Source organism: Adiantum capillus-veneris, chromosome 19 (assembly GCF_014529385.1).
Source record: "Adiantum capillus-veneris isolate H3 chromosome 19, ASM1452938v2, whole genome shotgun sequence".
In the NCBI taxonomy this organism is placed as follows: Eukaryota; Viridiplantae; Streptophyta; class Polypodiopsida; order Polypodiales; family Pteridaceae; genus Adiantum; species Adiantum capillus-veneris.
This window is the reverse complement of record NC_140949.1, coordinates 40,689,672-40,715,199: the sequence shown is the minus strand read 5'-3', so window position 1 is coordinate 40,715,199 and position 25,528 is coordinate 40,689,672.

The window sequence follows — 25,528 nt, the reverse complement described above, 5'->3', positions numbered from 1 at the left end:
CTCAATCCCAATAAAAATCCAAAAAAACTAGTTTTATTTATGTGTATATTTTTTCACTATTGTCATTTTTTCCTTCCTACATCTATTCTCTATTACTCTCATAAATTAGACCACAAACAATATTCATCTTTTTATGGTAGACTTATAATGAGAGAGATTTATTTTGACCCCTTTATATTTTTTCCACCTATATTGTTTATATTTGACATGTACATATTTTTTTAGACCCCTCAGTATTTGATTTTCTTAGTTGTACTATTCACTTATATCATGATCTCAATAATATCTTCAATTATAGACCTACCAAATAAGGTCAAGGGTATGTGGCATGCATGCATGCACCATGGGGAGCTCACTCTTGGAGGTATTCAAAAGAATCATCCAAAGAAGGACCTCACAAGGACCTTATGCAGTGAAAAAAACAGTCGGTTTTGCTGAATTTTTAAAGATCACATGCTCCCCAATTTTGGAAAGGTGATCCAAACAAAAGTTGTAGCTCGTGAGCTGAAATTTCACCTCAAAGTTTTTCATATTTTTTTGAGCTACGAGCTGTGAGCTATGATTTTATTGGTGGACCCCAGTTTGCCCATGCTATGCAGCCACACTCCCTCTTCCACTTTATCATTTTCCTCTTTCACACACACTCCTCCCTCTCCTTCCCACTCCCAAACCTGCAACCCCCATGTCCTAATTCACCCTCTTCACCATTGCCACATCTCTCACACCTCCATAGCCTTCATCCTCCATTTCTACACCCTATGTGTCCCCCTTTCTCTCTACATATATGTCCATATTATCATACTCTCTTCAACTTTGTAAAGAACTTCAAAAAATCAGCAAAAATCCAAAGATAACCTCTGCAAATGAAGGCTTTTATCATGAATTTTCCAAGGTTTGCAATAACATATCTTCATCGACACGTGCTGCTTCGCCATGCTGACTGCTTCTTCTTTCGGTGCTGTAAAGAGGTGAATGTCAACTTCTCCAAAGCTTCAACCTCTCTTTACAAGCTCATCCCTTCTCTAACTTTTCTCATCATATATCTCACCATTTGGTGAATGATTTTGTAAATATTTTTTAGTGATAATTACTAACTACTAACCACTAACCTTATTGTAAAATGCACCCTCTACTAGAGTAGGCACTCCCAAATTATTCACTCAATCCTCTCTCCTATCATCCTCAATAATTCTCTTCCCTTGAGCCCACATCCATGTGACTCAAAGGACAAGACAGACCCACCCTCATTAAAGAAAAAAAAAATGCATAATCTTTTATTCCTTCAAATAAACTTGATTAGACCTAATCCTAATTGGGGCTTCTAAAACCTATAAATAGAGCCCTTCTCTCCCTTGTAAATCATCCCATGATCACACTACACCACACCATTCTCAACACATAACACACCACTCTTCAAGCCTAGTTGTGTAGAGTGTGTGCATTGTGAGTGCTCTATTCCATCACTACACATAGGTGCATGGAGAAGCTTGAAGTTAGTTATGCCATTAAGAGGAGTGGAGTGATACTATACTCTGCAATCACACTTGTAGCCTACTCTTGTCCATAAATAAGATTCATAGTTTTGGGTGCAATTGTATGCTGCAACTACGACTCTTCTCTCCAAATTGACTTGATAAGTTGGCTCATCAGGTGGTTGAAGGTATATTGTCCTTGAAGTTTGTTGTGCCATTTCATGCTTAGTGGTTTGAGGGCTTGTTGAATTGTTTGCCAAAAGTTTCAATTGTAAGAGGGTGCTCGGTGAGAGGGCTCCCGTGACCCTAAGACAATTTGTGTATTGGCAACAAGGTCAAGTTTTGTGTTGTCTCTCTATTTCTCATCAAGCTTTGTGTGCATCTAGTCTTTATGGCTAAGAATGAGTTGCTCAAGTTGATTTGTGCGCTTTACCTCTCTCTAACATGGTGAATGTTTGTGTTTGGTGTGTGTGGCGATCTTGCATTCCCCTCTCTTTGTGCGTTTGAGTACAAGGAGATATCACGTGTGTCCAGTTCGCATCTACAACTAGGTGGTGCCCCTTTTCTTGTTTGGTTTCTGGATGTGGGTTGTTGTTGTCTCTGATTGTGCTTGCCCAAGCTCTAATTGAGCATCACGGGAGCTTTGAAGGGTGTTTAGAGGCCGCTCTTCTTGTTTCCCGCCCCGGACCGCCTCAAATTGGTGCCCCCACTGAGGACGGCTTGTGTATGTTTTGTGTAGGCTCAACCTTTAGCATAATCAAGTAGCTTGCATGAATCACGAGAATTTGTATGATCCCTTCATTCCCATTGCAAGGCAAAAGGTACACATAATTGTTAGTGCTAAGTTGCAATTTCAACGTGTAATTCTTAGAATTTTAGGTCCTCTTAGGTTGGCAGAGATAAACGCATCAAGAAATCCTTTTATTTTGCCTCTCATTAGGTACCACCTTAGTTTGGACGTCTATATTTTTGTTTTGTTTTAAGCATAAGGTCATACATAGACAATGGATAATGGCCCAAGAATAGAGGTTTTCCCCTTTTATTTCACTTCACACATTAGAATAAACATTGCAATTAGTAGAAAAAGCCATTTTCAACAACGTATGGTGTTCATGTTTGGTGCCCAAAGAGTAGGAGAAATTCTTGTATCACCAAACCCTGTCATCCTGCCTCTTATTGATTATCATAGGTCATTTGATGTGAATATTTTTATTTTGTTGTAGAATAGATTGCAATTTAGAAAACATTATTGTGTAAATTTTTTTAAGAAAGAAAAACAAAAACGTGTTGTCACTTTGAAACCGATTCAATGGAGGCCCAACGCCAAATGTCCGGATATCCTCTTTTCTTTGTAGAGCCTGGAGAGGATGCAGAATTATTTTTAGCAAATTTCAAGATGTCTTGTCGTATCAAGAGGATAGTAACTGATCAAGAATGCGTAGAGATGTTTAAAGTGATCCTTAGGAAAGATGCTGGCACTTGGTTTGACTCTTTGCCTGAGAAAGTTAAAGGGAATTACACGGAAGTTGTGAATCATTTCAAGAGATACTTCTTTGATCCCCAAAACACTCAAAAGCTATGGCAAGCCATTGTTTCTCATAAGCAAAAAGACGTAGATGACTACTACTTGTACAAGCAAGAGTTTCTACGTCTTTGGGCTGTATGGGTGAGAAATGTTGCTAACCCTGGTGATGGTGTAGAGTTCCTAAAGAAGGAGAGGTTCATAGCCGGACTCTTTTCTGACCTTAAGATAAAAGTTGAGGCCGGTGCACCTGCTACCTTTGAAGCAGCTGAAACTAGGGCTGCTGAGAAATATAGGAAACTCAAGTGCTTAAGGGGGGAAGTTCCAATAGAAGGTCTTAGACTGTAGGTCCAAAGGGACAAGCAAAGAAGTCTGAAGAGCGAGATTCACGACCTAGGAGAGTCTTGCAATGTTGGAATTGCGGTGAGTCTGGACATGGGATGTATAATTGTCCTTTGCCCCGTGGCGAGCCAGGGAGACCTAACTTGAATTACCCAGTGATGAATGCAGGTGAAGGAACTAGTCAGCAACCACGGCTTCTACAAAGGCCAAATGGAGCAAGACCACGTCCACAAGGAGTGGAAGGAGTTCCACCTTTACCAGACCCAAATGTGCATGTGGTAGAGGTGACAAACTCAAAAGAGGTTGACATGGAAGCAAATGGCATTAAGCGTGGCTGTGGAAAAGGGAAGGAGAAAGAAGGAATCACGTCACAAAGTGATCATGGATGAGAAAAGAAGGAAAAGGAGACCAAGGAAACTAAGAGGACTCGACGTCGTATCAATCTCCAAGACGTCCCTCTTGGACATGGTATGGGGCTCCATACAACCTATTGGAAGACATGAGAGATAAGGGTCCTGATATCTCATGGCCTCAGTTTCTTGCATTATGCCCACAAGTTAGGAGGGTTTTAACAAAGGCAGTTAGCACTATGAGAAAGGTAAAAGAGAGTGTGCCTGTTTTAAAAATTGCACATGCTGAAATGAATGAGGATATTACACCTGTGCTAGATTGTTACATCAAAGGAAGATTGGTTAGGAAAGGTCTAGTGGATGGGGGTGCACAAATTTGCATCATGATAGAGGGACTCATGCAAAAACTAGGCATGCACATCCATGAGACACCTGAAATTAAAGTCAAGATGGCAAACAATAGCAAAGCTAAGTGTGTAGGCATTTGTAAAAATGTTTTTGTAGAGGCCTTTGGCATTAAGAAGGCGGTGGATTTTAATGTTACGTCGACCAAGGGAAATGGTTACCCATTTATCCTAGGGAGACCATGGCTAATGAAAATGTGAGCTTTGTAGGATTGGGAGAGTGGAAAGCTAATTTGCAGGAATGACAATCATAAGAAGCTTGTCTTTGACATGAAGGAGCAACGCCAAGAGGAGCTCCATGAAGAATCATCTCAAAGTGAGACGGAGGAAGGCTGGACCGATAGCACTTCAGAAGGAGAAAGTAGCGGCAGCATTACTGAAGAGGAGTCTTCCATCGAAGTCATGGGGGTAAGGTTTAAGCCAAACAACCAAGAGACCTCTTGCCAAGGTTTGGAAGAGGTAGGTTCCCAAGAAAACCAAAAAGTGGAAGATGAAAGAATGCTAGAAGGTATGTTATCTACAACACTTACAAAGGATGAAAGAGAGGAGCTCAAAGGTGTGTTAAGGAAATTTCCTAGGCTTTTCGCATAAGACTACACCGATGTGCGTTGAGTAGATGCTGTTCAACACAAAATTGAGTTGAAGCCAGAGGCCACACCTAAGGCTCAAAAGCTACGAAGGCTAGGAGTCATCAAGGAGCAGGCTTTACTCAAGGAGGTAAGAAAGCTTCTAGCAGCAGGTTTCATTTATCCAGTGGAGAATTCAGAGTGGGTCTCTCCCATTGTTGTCACTCCTAAGAAAAATGGCAAGTGGAGGGTGTGTGTGGATTACCGTCCACTCAATGAGGCAACAAAAAGAGATCACTTTCCCCTCCCATTTCAGGATGAGATACTAAATGAGGTAGCTGGTCATGAGAAGTACACTGTGTGTGATGGCTACTCAGGTTACTTTCAAATAGGTATCGCATTGGAAGATCAGTTAAAAACAACCTTCATCACTCCTTGGGGTTGTTATGCTTTTAGAGTCATGCCATTTGGTCTGACAAATGCTCTTGCAACATTCCAACATTTCATGAACATGGTGTTTCAAGCATTCTTTGGAAAGTCAATTAAGGTGTTCATTGATGATGTTTGCATTTATAGCTCAAAATCATTGCATCTACAAAGGGTAGAAGAAGGTTTAAAGAAGCTCTACGACATGGGAGGTCAACTCAACCCCGACAAATGTCACATAGGTGAGGATGAAGTGATCTTGCTTGGTCACAAGGTTTCCTATAAAGGCATTGAGGTGGATCCTTCAAAGGCAAAGGCTCTTATTGAGCTCCCATCACCCAAGAATCTCAAAGAGGTCATCTCATTCATTCAAAAGGTGAAGTATATGTCATGCTTTATTCACTTAGCTTCGGAGTTCCTTCATCCTTTGCAAAAGTTGACACAACAAGTAGAATTTGCATGGTCTGATGAGTTTGAAGAGTACTTTTGTAACATTAAAGTCATCTTGTCAGAACTACCAACACTCATGCCTCCTTGTTGGGAGTACACATTCTTTGTTAGCTCTAGTGTTGGGAAAGAAACAATTGGAGCGGTTTTGCTACAACAAGATCCCCATAGTAGCCAGATGCGACCCATCTACTTTGCTAGTAGGGTCATGAATACTTTGGAGAGAGGCTACACGGAGGCAGAACTCATGATGATTTCTCTCATGTTTGTGGTGAGAAAGTTTAGATCCTACTTGCTACCAAAACCTTTTGTAATTCTCACTGCAGAAAATTTGTTTCCTTGGGTGTCATCTCAAATAAATCTTAGCACTAGGATCTCAAAGTGGATTATGGAATTGCAAGAGTTCCAATACTCTTTCAAGGTAGAAGATAGTGTGCGTGCACAATTGGCAAGGATCCTTACTTATAGGGTACATGAGAAGGAGATTAAGGTGCCTGAAGTAAAGACCCTACCATTGCCACCACCTAAAAGTATTCCTAATGCTTTTACCTTGTTCTTTGATGGAGATTTTCGAGGAGCCACAGGAAAAGAAGGGGGAAGGCTAGTATTGCTCAACCCAAGTGGGGAGGTGGTCATGCAAGAGAAGGTCAATCTACCAGGTTCAACTAGCAACAATGAAGCAGAATATGACACACTACTTCATGGTTTAAAGATATGCATTGGCCAAGGTATACAACGTCTCATGGTAAAAGGGGATGCACTTCTCATCGTGAAGCAAATTTTAGGCATTTGGGCATGCAAGAATGAAAGCCTAAGGACAAAAGTTCATGCCATTCGTAGATTGTTTAATCAATTTGAAGAAGTGCAACTATATCATATTCCTAGGAAACAGAATGAAGATGCCGATTTACTTGCACAACAAGCAGTTACATGTGTTGAGAAAGAAGTGCAGGTCATCATGGTGGCATCAACTGTCAAGAAACCGAGATACCAGGGATTGGAGTCATTGACTCCCATTATTAGCTACATTTTGGAGGGTGAGTTTCCACAAGACTTCACGAAGGCTCAGAAGAGGAGACTCATGAAAAAGGCAAGCATGTATCTCTTTCTAGAAGGATCCCTTTATCAAAGAGAGAAGGATCAAGTGTGCAGAAGAGTACCAACTATTGAGGAAATTCCAGCCATTCTAAAAGGTTTGCATGAGGAAGCGTGTGGTGGTCATTTTGCACAGGAACTCACTGCAAAAAAGATTTTTCTTGCCGGATATGTTTGGCCAAGCTTGCACATTGATGTTCAACATTGGTGTAAAATCTGTCACAATTGTCAGATTAATGGAAACAAGCGTCTGTTACATGGTCCACGGCAGCTAGTCCTTGCAAATGGTCCGTTTGAAAAATGGGGCATTGATGCTATGGGTCCATTGCCCAGCACTAAAAATGAAAAATTGTATATCTTGGTGGGCATAGACTACATGACTAGGTGGGTAGAAGCTCAAAGTGTGGCAAGAGTGAATGAGAAGACAGTTAGCAAGTTTGTGTACACTCACATTTGTTGCAGATTTGGCACACCTTTGGAGATTGTTTCTGATAATGGTCCAGGGTTTAGAAAGGGCTTGCTCACAGAAGTCTGTGAAGAACTTCACATTCTACATCGTCATAGTACACCCTACTATCCCCAATCAAATGGTTTGGTAGAAAAAGCTAATGGTGTCATTGCAGGCATCATTAGAAAGATGGTGAAAAACAAGACAAAGTTGTGGGATGACTTCTTGGATGGTGCCTTGCGGGCATATCGAACCACATATAGGTAAGCCACGGAGTTCACACCATTTTACTTGGTCTATGGTCAAGAGGCTTTACAACCAATTGAGCTCAACATTCCAACAATGCGACTTCATGGCAAAGCAGCACAAGATGATCAAGAAGCATGTATGGATCGACTTCTTACCTTAGCTGAGCTTGAGTGGAAAAGAGAAGTAGCATACGAGTGCTACAAAAGGAAAGCTACACAGGGGAAGGAGAAGCTTGACAAGAAACTAAAGGACAAATACATCAATGAAGGAGATCTTGTGCTAAGGTATGACAATCGACTCGATAATCGTTTTGATGCCAAATTTGAAACTAGATGGCAGGGGCCATACATAGCTAAGAAGGCTTTCAATTCAAGTTACTATCAACTTATGGACTTGAATGGAAAAGAGCACTCTAGGAAGGTAAATGGTTATCACTTGAAGTCCTATTTGAGTTGCCTTCTACCAAAGGATCTACCAAAGATCTGTCAAAGGGCAGTTGTCTCATGTAAGTATTGTTACATGAAGCATGAGTGTGACTCGAGCCAAAATGTGCAGCGGCCAAACAATGAAGATCTTGTCAAGGACTCTGAAGCACTCTCTTTGGAAAAGATGCTCTATGATGGTACATGAATATACCATCATCCTGGGGGAGGGCTAATGATAGCCGTTTTTCGGCTCTCCGTAATTTCCATAGTGAGTTAACCCACCCTACCAAAATCATCCAAACACTGTGGCTATCCCTACCATTTCACTGTATATAGGTGTGTGTGAGTCAGGGGACTTTTCCCATATCTTCTTAAAAACCCTTAATTAGCTAGTCACTGGGCTAGTTGAGCCAAAAAAATAAAAAATATATAAAAATATAAGTATATTATGGCCCATTTGTATGTAAATATTTTATTATATATAGGTCCTGAATAAAATGATTTTTTATAATTATTTTGGTATTTATTTAAATATTTATACTTAGGTGTGTGTTATTTATGCTATGTACATTGACTCATCATTACCATATTTTTTCTTACCATTTGCATACTCTTTATTCCATATAAAAATAATTTCATGCAAGCTTCTCTTATTTTTGGTGTAACTCCATCCCAATAAAAATCCAAAAAAACTAGTTTTATTTATGTGTATATTTTTTCACTATTATCATTTTTTCCTTCCTGCATCTATTCTCTATTACTCTCATAAATTAGACCACAAAAAATATTCATCTTTTTATGGTAGACTTATAATGAGAGAGATTTATTTTGACCCCTTTATATTTTTTCCACCTATATTGTTTATATTTGACATGTACATATTTTTTTAGACCCCTCAATATTTGATTTTCTTAGTTGTACTATTCACTTATATCATGATCTCAATAATATCTTCAATTATAGACCTACCAAATAAGGTCAAGGGTATGTGGCATGCATGCATGCACCATGGGAAGCTCACTCTTGGAGGTATTCAAAAGAATCATCCAAAGAAGGACCTCACAAGGACTTTGTGCAGTGGAAAAAACAGTCAGTTTTGCTGAATTTTTAAAGATCACATGCTCCCCGAATTTGGAAAGTTGATACAAACAAAAGTTGTAGCTCGTGAGCTGAACTTTCACCTCAAATGTTTCATATTTTTTTGAGCTACGAGCTGTGAGCTATGATTTTATTGGTGGACCCCAGTTTGCCCATGCTATGCAGCCACACTCCCTCTTCCACTTTATCATTTTCCTCTTTCACACACACTCCTCCCTCTCCTTCCCACTCCCAAACCTGTAACTCCCATGTCCTAATTCACCCTCTTCACCATTGCCACATCTCTCACACCTCCATAGCCTTCATCCTCCATTTCTACACCCTATGTGTCCCCCTTTCTCTCTACATATATGTCCATATTATCATACTCTCTTCAACTTTGTAAAGAACTTCAAAAAATCAGCAAAAATCCAAAGATAACCTCTACAAATGAAGGCTTTTATCATGAATTTTCCAAGGTTTGAAATAACATAGCTTCATCGACACGCGCTGCTTCCCCATGCTGACTGCTTCTTCTTCCGGTGCTGTAAAGAGGTGAATGTCAACTTCTCCAAAGCTTCAACCTCTCTTTACAAGCTCATCCCTTCTCTAACTTTTCTCATCATATATCTCACCATTTGGTGAATGATTTTGTAAATATTTTTTAGTTATAATTACTAACTACTAACCACTAACCTTATTGTAAAATGCACCCTCTACTAGAGTAGGCACTTCCAAATTATTCACTCAATCCTCTCTCCTATCATCCTCAATAATTCTCTTCCCTTGAGCCCACATCCATGTGACTCAAAGGACAAGAGAGACCCACCCTCATTAAAAAAAATAAAATGCATAATCTTTTATTCCTTCAAATAAACTTGATTAGACCTAATCCTAATCGGGGCTTCTAAAACCTATAAATAGAGCCCTTCTCTCCCTTGTAAATCATCCCATGATCACACTACACCACACCATTCTCAACACATAACACACCACTCTTCAAGCCTAGTTGTGTAGAGTGTGTGCATTGTGAGTGCTCTATTCCATCACTACACATAGGTGCATGGAGAAGCTTGAAGTTAGTTATGCCATCTAGAAGAGTGGAGTGATACTATACTCTGCAATCACACTTGTAGCCTACTCTTGTCCATAAATAAGATTCATAGTTTTGGGTGCAATTGTATGCTGCAACTACGACTCTTCTCTCCAAATTGACTTGATAAGTTGGCTCATCAGGTGGTTGAAGGTATATTGTCCTTGAAGTTTGTTGTGCCATTTCATGCTTAGTGGTTTGAGGGATTGTTCAATTGTTTGCCTAAACTTTCAATTGTAAGAGTTGTTAGGAAATAAGACGTAGCTAAATAGATAATTGAGTAGATTACTTAATGGAGAGAGACAGATTTATATACACGAGATTATAGAGTAGAGAGAGAGAGAGAGAGAGTACACAAGATATACGTGGTTCACCCAATGTGGGCTACGTCCACGGGAAAGCAGCCACTCAATGGCTTTAGTACTTCAAAACAAGAAGTAGTTTACAAAGGGATTATATCCTTAATGGAGCTCCCGCCTTGCTTCACTCTCACCACCTCACACTCACCTTGTTGCATCAACTTAAGACTATGAAATGTGTGTAGAAATGGCCTCCTTTTATAGGCCAAAAGGGCTGCCCTCTCTTATGAGAGACAGCCATGTGTAGCCGCCCTTGTGCGAATAAGTCCAAATCGGACCCTCCAATCCGCCCATGTGTGGCCGCCCTTGAGAAGACAAGTCCGCTTTTGAATTCGGACACCGGCCACCGGCCATTGACTTCCGACCACCGGCCATTGGCCATTGACTACCGTCCAACCGACTGGTTGTTTTCCAACCACTTTCCGGCCACCGTCCGGCCATAATATTCCCGCGAAAAAGAATATTCCGGAGAAAAAAAGTCTCGGGGGCCTCCGCCCCCGAGGCCTTTAAAGTTGCCCCTGATTCTTGTCCGTGAAAATTTTGGTTTCCAGTGAGTGATTTTCCTTCACGCACGATGGCTTCTCCTCATAATGGGGGCCTTACAAATGTGCGCTTTTACCACAGAAAATTACAAGGGTAAATCGGGCTCCATACTTAACAAGAGGGTGCTCGGTGAGAGGGCTCCCGTGACCCTAAGACAATTTGTGTATTGGCAACAAGGTCAAGTTTTGTGTTGTCTCTCTATTTCTCATCAAGCTTTGTGTGCATCTAGTCTTTAAGGCTAAGAATGAGTTTCTCAAGTTGATTTGTGCGCTTTAGCTCTCTCTGGCATGGTGAATGTTTGTGTTTGGTGTGTGTGGCTATCTTGCATTCCCCTCTCTTTGTGAGTTGGAGTACAAGGAGATATCACGTGCGTCCTAGTTCGCATCTACAACTAGGTGGTGCCCCTTTTCTTGTTTGGTTTCTGACTATGGGTTGTTGTTGTCTCTGATTGTGCTTGCCCCGCCCCAATTGAGCAGCACGGGAGCCTCGAAGGGTGTTTAGAGGCCGCTCTTCTTGTTGCCCGCCCCGGACTGCCTCACTAGAAACAAGTATTCTTCTCACATTAGTTCACTCATAGAGCATAGCATAGCTTAATAATGGAGATGGAGGAGAAGATGAGCATTCTTGGAGCTTGGCACTTGCTTGGATTTGCATTCCATATGTTGGTGTAGGCTTCTCCACTTCTCCCACACACGAGAAGGAGGCTTTCACTTTGTGATTGTGATTGTGCTTGTATGAGGTGCAAGAGTGAGTATTCTCTTTTATTTTTCCAAGAATACACTAGCTTGAATGCTATTAGTCCATGCCTAGGGCTAGCCAATGAATGGCTTTCTTCATATCTAGCAAGATGGTTAGTTGTGTGACAAGCGTCCTTTATTCCCTCTTTGAAAAGAGAGATTAATTCTTGAATTGAATGAATCTAAATTCTTATTGTCTCTTAAGGTAGGCTATCCAATGAAATTTAAGCTAGCTCATGGGATGCTCAATTCTCATTGGTTCCCCTAGTAGTCTATCCAATGGGATCAAGGGTAGCTCATGTGGGGTTCAATTCTTACTGGTTCTCTTTGTGGGATATTCAATGAGAATTAAGCTTGCTTTACTAAAAAATTAATTCTCATTGGTTCTTTGTATTGGCTATTCAATAGGATTCCAGCTTGGTTGTGTGGGAAACATAGCCAAGTGCCTAACATGTGTCCTTTATGCCCTATATGAAAAAGGTGACTTTCCTAGAGTGTGTGTGTATTCTCTCCCATCTCCCTACATCTAGGGCTTGCCCAATGCAAGTGGGGGGTGCAACTTGGCTCACTTGGGGTCCTTGGTAACCTTAGTGTCAATATTAAATGGTATAGAATACCTTGAGGTGGCATTAGTCTTTCGATTAATCCTAGGCGCAATGGAATTTAACACTTATCCTTTGGAGGCTTAAGGAATCTTACTCTAAGGTCATTCAAGATTCATTGGGTTCACATTTCTCTTTGATGTACTATGTCTCCTCTTGGTCCCCTACTGAGATAAAACTATCTCTCCTCTTGGTCCTCTGCTGAGATAAGTCCAGTAGCACAAATTAATATTTTAACTATTGCTCCCTTTATCTTTCCATTTTAAATGGCCAATAAAATCATTTAGGAAAGTTAGAGATGAGATTTTATGACATTACCTCGCCCTTGAAATCATAGTCGTTCTCGATTATGAGGTATGAAAGAAAAAGAATAGTCATTAGTCCATGGTTTTCTAGTGGGTACAAGATCCCTTTCTACCCACCAGCAACATCTTTCCAAAATGGATGACTAGTCTCTTTGGTGATTGGGAGACTTAGTTGCCACAAGCATGTCTACTCTATAGTGCACATCAATAATTTGAAGTAGATTGACAAGTTCTACTTGGTGCTTGGGAGACATAGTCACCACAAACATGATCATAATCATTGTGCACAATAAGAGAAAGAGACTCACATAAGACAAAAACAATTATATACATTTACATGTGCTCACTCAAGTGAGTCATTGTAAGCCTTGACAAGGTGCATACTATCCATAAGTTGGATTCTTTGCATCCATCTAGCATCTTCAAAAGGATAATTTTTTACTTTGGTAAGATACTGTTAGATAATCTTACCATATTGCAAGACCTTGTCTTCATGTTGGAGGATAGATTCGGGTTGGAGTACCTCTTCTTGACCTTCAGATTTTGGAGGATCTTCAATGATGGCTTCTTGAGGTGGCTCTCCTATTGCAAACCAAGGAGCACGACCACCTATGGTCAAGCCAATGCCCGAACCAAAAAATGAAAATTGTTATAATTGTGGAGCGGATGACCATTGGAAAAATGAATGTCCTGAATTGCATACGAACATAAGACCTATAGGGGCATATCTAGGAAACAAAGGGAAAACTACCATAAATATAGTTCAAGTTGTGATGAGTAGTTCATCAGAAGAAGAAACAATAATTCATGTTTGAGTGATGATTAGGGCACAAACCAAGGGGAACAAACCAAAAAATGAAAATGGATCTGGTGAATCCATTCCTCCAAAAACTCAAGAAGGAAAAATGAAAAAGATTCAAGAGGCAAAAATAGCGAAAGGAGATCGAAGGAAAGATAAGAAAGGAAATAGAAGAAAACATGCACTCTTTCAACAAATTTCAAGGAACACGAAACAAAATCAGGAGTAGTATTGGTTGATAAAATTTACAAACCAATCAACGTAGCTTTCCAAGCTTTTAAAGATGGGTTAAAAGCCGGTCAAATGTTGAAAAACCAATGGAAAAACTATCCAACAGCTGAAACGGAAGTAGCTAAATTAGAATCTTACATAAACCTGGTGCAAATCACGCAAACCTTGATGGAAAAACAAATTCCTCAGCGGGAAATCATAGAAAAACTAGCAGAAGTTGAGACCAAAACCATGAGAAAAAAAGCTCAAGAAAAGGGTGGGTCAAAAAACTAGGGAAACGATGATACACAACCACATAAACTAGAAGCTCTTGATAGTGAAAAAGGATGGGACGGTGTGCCAATAGTTGAAGACGATTGACCAAACTATCTATGGGAACGATTTAGGAAAGCGAAAGATGGGAGTCTGACTTTGAAATCAGCACAGATTGAAGAGGTTTGGTTTGATAGACCACCCATGAAACTATATGAGTAGTCATTATATAAAGATTGGGGATCAAAGTAGTTAGGCTCTACAAAAGCTGAAACCTTGCGAACACTACCGTCTTACCTAGGAGAGAATGAAGAGAAATTGATGGTCTACAAAACAACAAAACTAAAAAGTCCAAAACAAACTTTGGATGTGGCTAATCTACAATCCATTATGTCAACACCAATTCAGTGCACAATCACTTTGGGTGAGCTACTGAAGTTGAGACCACATCTATGGGGAGATAGACAAACCACCATGGAGAGTATGGGAATAAAAGGAGCACCTCAAATGAGCCTAGAAAAATTGCAAAATGAGGGGATACATACTAGACTTTTCAAGTCTGTACCTATGAACAAGATCGAGGACTATTGTGAAGGGAATGAGGGAAACACAACCTTTCCTGTACAACCAATGATGAAACGACTATGGATATTTTAGACAGTGGAGTAGGCATTACCATAGCAACCACAAAGACATCTGGGAAGCTTGGAGAAAGCCAACAATCAGGCAAACAAGAATGAAATTGCAATTGCAGATGGACACATAGAGAAACCAATCGGCATACTAAAGAAGGTGATAGTCAACTCCTATGGGATTGACTACCAGCACACTTTTGCCATTGTAGAATTTGGAAAGAAACTTAATTATGAAATCATCTTGAAGACCGTTTATGAGACAGATACAATTAATCCAAGATTGGGGCAATGATTATCTCTACATGAAACAAGTAGGGGCAATTACTCGAGTGAACTTGAAGGACCATTCTTACAAGGATGTCCTGAGGAAACCAATATAGGAATTGAACTCGGAGACCTACGTAGAGACTAAATTGCCATCATGGATACATAAAAACACTCCAATTTAGATGTGTGGGGCTTCTCAATTGGGTAGTTTATGAAGGGAAGATTGTGTTTTAGACAAAGAAGAAAATGATGCACATTACATACAAGAACCATTCCTTGGACATTTGTTCAAACCCTTTGAATGGACTCTGATCTTGGCCACAATGGATGTATGTGTTAATGAATCTACACCTACACACTTTTTTGACAAAGAGGGCTATGATATACTCCCAATCCATCTGGTATTTATTGAGATGATCAAGGAGAAACATGTCTTCTTTGATCACTATTATGATGCTACGGACGAGTTGGAAGAAGAACCAATGACAACAAAGGAATCAGACTCTCAAAAAGAGCAGGTAGGAGCCTAACTTTTACTCAGAGGAGGGGAATAAATATTTTTTGAGTTGCCAAACCAACACTAAAGACGCCAACAAAGATATCAAGAGAAAGGAGACAATAACTTAAGAAAGAAAACTACAAAATGGCCAATGGACATCAAAACTCAATTCTTAATGAAAGTGAACGCGCAGACTGCATAAGAGACAAGATAACTCTAAGTTATCTAGACATGGAGCATTCAAAGAGACAAAACCAAACAAAATCAAAGTCAATCAAGCCTGATAAGACCCAAGGAATAGAACCTCTGATGACAAAAACGAAGCGTAAAGCAAAATACAAAGAAAAGAAATGGACTTTGAAAGAAGTGTGGAGCATAGAAATGGAAGCGGATAATGACAAACCGGGAAAAATCAATGTTCCAACTCATTATAAAATATACACTTTGTAAGATCACAGGATCATTGTAGAGAAACCCTTGCGACAATCAACCAAACCGGGGAAATCCTATGACCAGCTAGAGAAGAGTCGGAGAATGCCAAGCAAATTGAGCTTGTAGAGCCCAGAGAAGAGCCAAAACCTGCATACATAGCTATGGATCTATCGCAAGAAGAAGAAGTGATTCTCATAAGAACGCTAAAAGCATATAGGGATATTTTTGCATGGTCATACAAAGATCTCAAAGGAGTGGATCCTGCCATATGCCAACACACTATCCCTATGAGTGATGATGCTAAGCCAAGCAGACAAAGACCATACACATATAATCTACCTTTGCCAAAAATATCAAGGAAAGAGATAGAGAAACTCAAGGAGACCGAGTTTATCTATGAAGTAAAACACATTGATTGGGTATCCCCAATTATTGTGGTGCCTTAAAAGAATGAAAAACTTAGAGTGTGTGTAAATCTCAAAAAGGTAAACTCCACCACTACACGAGATAACTATCTTCTTCCCATCACAGATCATGTGCTAGAACGAGTAGCAGGCAAGGAAGCTTATAGCTTTTTGGATGGCTTCTCTGGGTACAACCAATTGACTATAGATCCCAAAGACCAACATAAAACGGCCTTCACCATGGAATAGGGAATTTTTGCTTATCAAGTAATGCTTTTTATTTTAACCAATGCATCGGCAACATTCCAAAGGCTAGTGAGCCATGCCTTTAAGGAATATCTGTGGAATTTCTTGGAAGTATATATGGACAATCTTTGTGTGCACTCCACAAAACAAGAAAGTCACTTCGAACATTTACGATGTGTCTTTGAGAAATGTTGTCTATATAGGATTTTCTTAAATCCTAAAAAATGTGTTTTTATGGTTAGACAAGGCAAAGTGCTTGGACATATTGTGTCAAAAAATGGTTAGCCACAGACATGGAGAAGGTGGTAGTGATTGTTGAAATGCCTAGGCCAACATCAGTCAAAGAAGTGCAGACATTTATGGGACATTGTGGTTACTGTCGTAGATTTATCTACATGTATGAAGTAATTTTTAGGCCCATATATAGCCTTATCACTCACTTTGAATGGACTTATGAATGTGAGGAATCCTTCCAAAAGCTTAGGCAAACCTTGACCTCAGCACCAATACTGAAAGCTCCAAACTGGAACAAAGTGTTCCATGTACATGTCGATGCTTCAAGTTATGCGCTTGGCTACATCTTAGCCCAGCTAAGAGAGGGAACCATGGATTTTCCTATCTCCTATGCTAGTCGACAATTAAACCTATTGAAAAAGGACTATATAGCCACGGAAAGAGAAGGTATTGGTATGGTGTATTCTGTCTAGAAATTCTGACACTACTTGTTAGCTAACAAGTTTGTCATTTTTGTAGACCATCAAGCCTTACTCTATTTGGTGAATAAATCATGCAATACAGGTCGGATAGTAAGATGGTTTATCATCCTACTTGAATTTGACTTCACAGTTGGTTAAAAAAGGCACTACTCACCTGTGGGTAGATCATCTGTCAAGACTCACCACTGGGAAAGAACCTAAAGGGGTAGATGATGACTTACCCGATGCATATCTGTTCTCTATGGAAATGATTACAAGATGGTCAAAAGATCTTGTGTTCTTAATGACTATAGCACAAGTGGATTCTCAAATACCAATTCCTATTACATCACGATTGATTGAGCAATTTGTCCTATATCAATTGCTGGCTGGAAGATTGTATCGCAAAAACAAGGATGGAATCTTGCTCTTGTGCATTAATCCTGAGGAATAAGAAGCCTATTTGAGTCAAGCTCAAACCACAATTGTAGGTTTACATTTTACACAAGGTCCTTACAAAAATTAACTTGGTTGGGTGTTTACTAGCCTACCATAAAGAGAGACGTTAATCATTACGTGAATGATTTCTCTCAATGTAAAGAAAAGGCCACCATATCCCATGCCACATTATTCCACATTTCAATGACACCACAATGGAGTGGATACATGGTAGAGTATCTGACTGATAGATTATTCCCAGAAGACATGAGTAAAAGATAAAAAGGACTAATAGAAACTGAGGCAACCAACTATACAATGATTGGTAACTAGCTCTATCGATGAGAGAAAGACAACCAGCTCAGACTGTGCACCAATGAAGAGGAGTATCTTACTATTTTGGAACAACCATACGCAGGTCTAGCAGGGGGTCACTTCTCTCATGAAACCACAACCAAAGCTATATTGATGGTAGACATTTTGTGGCCAACTTTGTTTGCCGATGCAAGAGAATTTGTTCAATGATGTGATGCATGTCAACGAGCAAAAATGCCAATGAGAATGGATAATATGCCACTGTGACCTATGATGGGAGCATGAACATTTGCTAAATGGGGTATAGATTTTGTGGTTTCAGTACAACCACCAGCTTACAAAACTCAAGAATAATATATTATTGTGGCCGTAGATTACTTAACCAAATGGGTTGAGGCACGAGTCACTAGGAAGAACGATGCTAGAACCACTGATGCATTCCTGTACGAATACATATTTACTAGATATGGACTTCCTATTGAGCTTGTGAGTGATCGTGAATCGCATTTCCTTAATGTGGTGATATAATATTTACTAGATGAGTTCATGGTAATCCATAAAATCTACACCCTATCATCCTCAAGCAAATGACCAAGCATAACATACAATTAATATTGTGAGCTTTGTACTAACCAAAATTGTTAGTTCAGGTAGAACACACTAAAAAATGCATCTTCATTCTGCCTTGTGGGCTTATTGAGTTTCCTCCAAAACAGATTTGAACACAACTCCTTTTAATTTGGTATAATTGTCTTGGATGCAATATTGCCAATGGAATTCTTGCTACCCACTCTTAAAGTTGCAACTGAGTTGGAGTGGAAAGGGCACGAGTTGTCAGAATGACTCAAGGACTTAGAATGCTTAGATGAACAACGTTTAGCAGTCATTGTCACATATATGCACAAAAACAAAAACAAAAACATTTCTTTGAATCACATTTGCTGACTAAAGTTTTTAAACCAAGGGATTTAGTCCTAGTATACTCGTTGAAACAACATATATCCAAGTTCAAGAAAAAAGGACATGGTCCTTTTGTCATTGAAGATGTTTCACCAAGTGGGTCCATCAAGTTAGCCATCTTAGATAGGAAAATAATGGAAAATTGAATTAGTGGATGTTGAGTTCACAAATACAACCTTCCCTTGACTAATGAACTTCTGCAGAGAATGCATGCATCCAAGGAAAGGAATCTTAAAAGAAAATAGGTTATTGAAGAGGTTCAAGAGGAGACACGCATTTGGGTTTTGAAACAAAAGGTTGCAAGAAGACAACCTGTACCCCAAGCTGTACCGCTCAGTACTCTCCAAATTCAACCCTTAGCAGAGGATGAGGTCAAAACTGATGATGAGTGGATGGATGTTCTTGATATGCAAATCATCGTGAACCTGAATGAGGATTACAAAATCAAGGTTTTAGTAGATACATGATCCTAATTCAATGTGGTCAGCTATTCTACTTCAAAGCAACTACTCAACCACTTGAGTATTGTCGAGCCACTGTCAAGGGATGCAACAAGAGAGTCACTCCAACTCTAGGAAAAATCAACTTGAATATTATGGTTCATGGATTCTCTTTCCCGCATACTTTCATATGTATAGCGGATGAACATATAAATGAGGACCTATATTAGGTGTTCCTTGGATGAGAACCTATAAAGCAATCCAAGATTGGAATGCCAAAATTATAGAGCTTACACTTAAAGGAGGACAACTAAAAATACCGTTTGCATACATCGAGGAATGGAAAGAAGCTCTCGATGATTTCCAATCAAAGAATCATGAGTCATCAGCCACAATTACAACTACTACTCTACTAAGGACTTCTTCTACTCAACTTATGCAAGGAACCGGGAAAGTTTGGATACCCAAAAGTCAGCTCGTCGATTGACCGCAACAAATGGGTGCCCAAAAGGTTGGTATACACTGCCAACAACCGTAAGGTAAAGCCAACACATCCACCTTCTCAATAGAAACCACCATTACTAAAGATGAAATGAATATAGAAACCAAAGAAGAAATATACAGCTAAGAGTACAAGACGAACTACCCAAAGCAAACAAGTCAAACAATGGGTACCAAAGATCCTACTGCAACTTAAACCAACCTCAATCAGGTATACGTGGGTACCTAAATCAAACCACCAACACAATTGTGACCATTTTTTTCAACCATCACATAGAGGACAATGCATATTGTACCATAAAAGAACAAGCTCAATTGCTACATGACTTACTCTTCAAGAGAGTTCAATCACAACATACCTCGCCATTGGAAACCCTTGAGTACAATACTCTCTTTCACAACATAGTGTGTTCAATTGCATTGACATCAACAACATTATAAGGCCAATCACGGCCATGCATAGACACAACTTTATAACCTATGCACTGCACGATCAGGGAACTCAGTCGTCCCAGAGGATTGAAGCAAGGAGGGGGGAGACAATCTGAATACGGACAGAAGCATTGAATTTGGAAGAGAGAAGGGCAATGTTTTAAAGTAATTGTTTGTTAACGTAGGAAAACCAATCTTTCTATGAAGATTTACAAAAAAAAAGGTTTTTAGAGATGGTTGTGAGGTTAATTAGGGGTATTTTGGTAGAATTGAAGGGTATTTTGGACAAATATGAGGGGTACTTTGGGAATTTTTCAAATTTGATGGGTATTTTGGAAATTTCCACAATTTACAAGGATATTTGGTAATTTTCCTAGAATCACGCTTTAAACTCTCTCTCTCTCTCTCTCTCTCGCCAAGAAACTCACCATTAGATAACAGACCCCTTAGTTGATGACAACATCAAACAAAACAAAAAAAAAGACCACTAGATAGTGGACCCGTCGGAGATCCTGGTTTAGAAACTGCATCATGCGCCCATTGAATGTGTGGCTTGAGCTACAGACCGATTGTCTGCGCGCTACTCAGTAGCTTAGCTTCACCTCTGCACGATCGAACTTTCCTATCAGTATAGTTGAGAGAGAGAGAGAGAGAGAGAGAGAGAGAGAGAGAGAGAGAGGGAGAGAGAGATTGGAATGCCCATTCAATAGCAAAAAAACGTTTGAAATTTGTGCGCAAAGAATCTAGGCCACAATTTTGGTCCTTGTCTCTGTGCAGGTTTGGTTTTTTCTCCACACACTATTTATTTTTCATGACTTCGATAATCGTATCCATAAAAAGGGTTGATTTCCTCATTATAGATAAGATTTCAAATCTCTGTGGACTGTGCTGTAACACATTTGGTATGCACTTTCCATCCCATACTCACACTTCCTTTGTTACCTAATTACTACCACAATGGTTGTTCAACATATAAGTTCTTTGTTTATTTTTCCGATTCACAAGTTCTTTAATACAGCCCTTCAACCAGTATTGCAAAGCGGCACCAAGACAATAATTCTAGTAAAAATTCACTCAAAAACTCATTCATTTAAAGTTCCAATGTTCTGAGGGTACAAAATCCCTCCCCTAGCGAGAATTTACTCCTCTTGTTGTCGCCTAGTTGCCCATACAACTAGGTTGTCCACCGCTTAACCAGCACTTGTGGACTTCCACCGCTTAACCAACAGTCGTGGATATCGACCGCTTAACCAGCAGTCGTGGATTCAAGAGCCCTTAACAAGGAACTCTAGCTCCTGCGAATAACTACGCGAGCTGCCTCCTGTGATCAAGAGGGGGTTCGGACTAGATCAACATTGGAATTGAAAATGAACTAGCTCAGCTAAATTTTCCCTAGCAAACATTCTTTCCTAGCTCAAATAGTATATCCAACAATCATTCTTTCCTACTTGGAGATTAATATACATTTCAATTCCGTGATCTCCGTTGGATTTCTCCTACATGTTTAGGGATATGTTCTTTCCTAACTTATCGGATACAATGTTAACTTAAACAAAACTTGAATTAAAAATGTGATCTACCTCCACAATTTCCTCGTCATTGCTCTACGAGTTGGCCGGTACTTGGTCGACCATGGGAGCCTTTCACTTCCCATTCATGTTTCTTGTCCCAGCCTCGTGGTCATGGGAACCACCGAAACGAGTTCTCTTTACCGGGCCCATTTTATACTCAGTATTGAAATTGACAACTTGGAAAAAAAAAGAGCTAATATTCGAGAGCAACATACGACCAAAATGACAGATTAGTTTCAATAAGAAAATCCCTTTATACGAGAGGTTTGATTACTTCAAGACATAGAGATTTTTGATAGCACCTTACTTGTTCTATGGGAATTGGCCCTAAGGTTAATTATTTGGCCTAGATAGTTAAGAATTTCAGGTTTCTTCTCAATCTATTTACTAGAGATGAATTCGGCATGCTTAATCACCTCCTACTGGAAGTAGAGGTTTGCAGTTTTATCGTATGCATAGGTGAGAGGGTTTCTCCCTTCCTAGTGATTAATGATGGATTAATTTCACTAATTAAATCCTAATCTATGAGCTAATTGATTCTAATTTAGTTGTTTAAACATTGTGTGGCAATAGAAAGCAGTTGACCATCTCTACCTGAATGTCGACTTGTTCTTAATTACAATGGTGACTAGCGGTTGATTCCTTAATCATGCATTAATCTATGATTAAGAGAGAATACCTTCTTGCATAATTACTAATTAGATTAATATTTCTACAATAGATCAATGATACAGAGAATTAGAGAGTATCCATTGAGTAATTTAGCTAGGGTTATGCACAATAGATACGGGATTAAGAGAATATTGGAGAGAATTGCAACAAGCATGAATTAAATTGGATATTACCGAGATTAGGCTGAATTCCTCTCAAAATTCTGATGCAATGGACTCCTCGAGACGAGAAACGGGCAGCACTTTCCTCCTTAGCTCTTCTTCCAAAGACTATGTCTACCGGCAGCACCTCCCCAAGGTGTGTGTGTGTGTGTGTGTGTGTGTGTGTGTGTGTGTGTGTGTGTGTGTGTGTGTGTGTGTAGGAGTGTGTGTGTGTGTGTACTTAGTGTGTGTGTGAGCATATATGTGTGCTTGTGTGTGTGTGAGCATACTCTTATATAGGCTCACAAGCTGAAAAATTCGAATTTGCCTGCTATATGCATCTGGAGGAGTACTCACTTCATGCATGGCAGCTCTAGTTGCATACTTACCAAGTGTCCCAACCTGCTCAAGAGCTTACTTAGTCTCTCTCTCTCTCTCTCTCTCTCTCTCTCTCTCTCTCTCTCTCTCTCTTGCATGGAAAGTAGCCCACGAGCCATGTGAGTGTGTGAGGGCGCACTCTTACTGCCAAACTCAGTCTGCAGTGGCCTGGAGCCAGTTCCCACACAGCCCGCGAGTCCCGGTGCCTCCCCGCACAACTTTAGGAAAATTTAATTTTAACCTAAGACGGGCAATACGAATCAGAATTTAATGCCGAAACTTGCTATACTAAGCTCTAACTAAGGTGTATTAACCTGGGTACCTACCATATTTAGCAGCCCCCGACGTCCAAAAATGCATTTTTTTTCCAAATTTGGGGTACGGGTGTAGTTTTTCGAGACGATCAAAACTGACGGGTCGGGTGACCAAAAACTTACTATTTTGGAAAATTTCCACAAAAATTATTTTAATTCACTTTTGGAAGCTTTATGACATTCTAAACATCATGGCATCGACAGATTTTGGAAAACTTCTAAAAATAGTAACGTTTTCCATTATGATTGTTTCATGGTACAATAGTGTTCTTTTAGCTCGGGGTCGGAGACTTACAACCTCAATCATCACCCTGCCAGCTTGAGAGAGTTGAGTGAAAACTGGCTATCTCCGAAATTGTTACGCAAACAAAAAAATTATATGATTGTTTGGGACATGGCTCTAACCCATACCGCATCGGCGCAAGATAGTTAAGTCCAATGTCCCATGCTTTGTTTACATTTCAAAATGTCACAAGGTTTCTAGAGTAGGGATTGTTTTTAGGATGGGACATTGTCGTAAATGATTTTTGCATCATTAATCTGATGGGACATGGCCCTAGTCCACATCGCGTCGGTGTGGGACATTTAGGGCTAGAGATAGTGCTGCAAAACCGAAGTGCAGTGTGCTTGCTGTTATAACGTCAAGACATGCTCCTAATTAGTACCTCATCCCGGTGCATAGGGTAAAGATAGAAAACCTACTCCCTTAGGTTTATCAAAATTAACAATGTGTATTAAACAACTTAGTGAAAGCATTGAAAGGCTCAAGAAATGTAACCCTCATGCCACTGCTAGTTTTATGGAACATGCACACAACACAGACCGGGGATGATAATTTTGCGAGCATAATCCCACGAACAAGACGAGTAATGGAAAAAAAAGTAACATAATTTAAAAAAACCCCAAAAACACAAACATTATGCTTGATGTATTTCACTAAGAAACACTTGATAAAAATCAAACATAGCTTTGCATCTGATCAGTAAACAATCTTGTTAAGAAAAGGTAGATCGATGCTAGATCAATGCTACATGTTGCGAACTCCCTTTACAATATGTATGAGCATTATAGTATCAATACCTTTGATATAGATTATTCTATTCAACAAACAAATTAGTGAGAATAATTTTGTTTTGCAATTTCATTTTGATTTAACTCATAGAAATTGCACATAGCAGCGGTGGTTTTATTCGAGAAACATTTCCAAGAATCACAAGACCATATGCAAATTGAATCTTTATGCATTGTAAATGGATCACTAGAAAAACGATAAATCACACTTTGTTAAGATCTACCTTAGTTAGCTCTCTACCTTTTTGAATGCCTAATTGTGGAATGTATATAATAGTAGCCAAGGATACATGCTCATTTTAGGCATTATAGTCCATTTGCAAGGTTTTAAAGACTATATATAGAAGCTAAAAATATATTCTCAAAAGTGGCCTAGAGCATATAGAAATGTATATATGAGCAATCACATAATGTATACAAATACAACAATTGCACATGGTAGTTTGATACAATCGCATATGGTAATGTGATTGAGCAGCTATACATAGACAACATTTTCCAAAAATATGCAAGGTAATATAAAATCTATGACAAAAAACCTTTGATGAAACACATCTAACCCAAGCTTTTCTGTGTAGACAAAATAAAGATGCTTGCAAGGCATACATTCTTTACCCTCTTGTAAATGTTTTTGGAAATCCTCACAAGTGCAAGAAGGAAAAGTGGACACTACCACCAAATAGCTCTCCTCATTTTGCTCGCTTGCACTGGTTGCCAAAGTAAATTCCACATGCTCATTTTGAACTCACCACACATTGGCCATGAATTGTGCAAATCAACTCTGCAGCTCTATTGATCCTTGCCTCCATCTCTTTTGTTATGACCCTAGTGACCACCACTACCCTACCATCACGGTGTTTAGGGTGCACATCAGCATCATCTGCATTGTGCACCAAATTTGCATTTTGTTGTGATGTAGTTTCAATATTCTGCAAGTCAAATCCTGCAGCCCACAATGCTTCTATTTCTGTATAATCTAAGGATGTTTCTTTTGCAATTGGCCATATAGTAGGATAGCTTGTTGGTCTCTCCTTCACAATTTCTGGTGGCTCCCATGTTCCTTTTGCAATTGGCCATATAGTAGGATAGCTTGCTGGTCTCTCCTTCACAATTTCTGGTGGCTCCCATGTATGATCAATGTTGTTGCCACAAAACCATACAAATTGTTTTCTTAGACCTGAAGGAATTTCAATGAGACCCTCAAAACAAGGGGTAGGCACCCCTAATAATCCTCCTCTACCCTTCCTATCAGTTAGCTCATTGCAATTTTTGTTTCTATGTCATAAGTACCCTTGGCATCACACTTCACTCCCTATATTTGTCCTTCGAATAGCCCATCGTGTGTGGTGAACATCCACCTCAATAGTGCTTTGT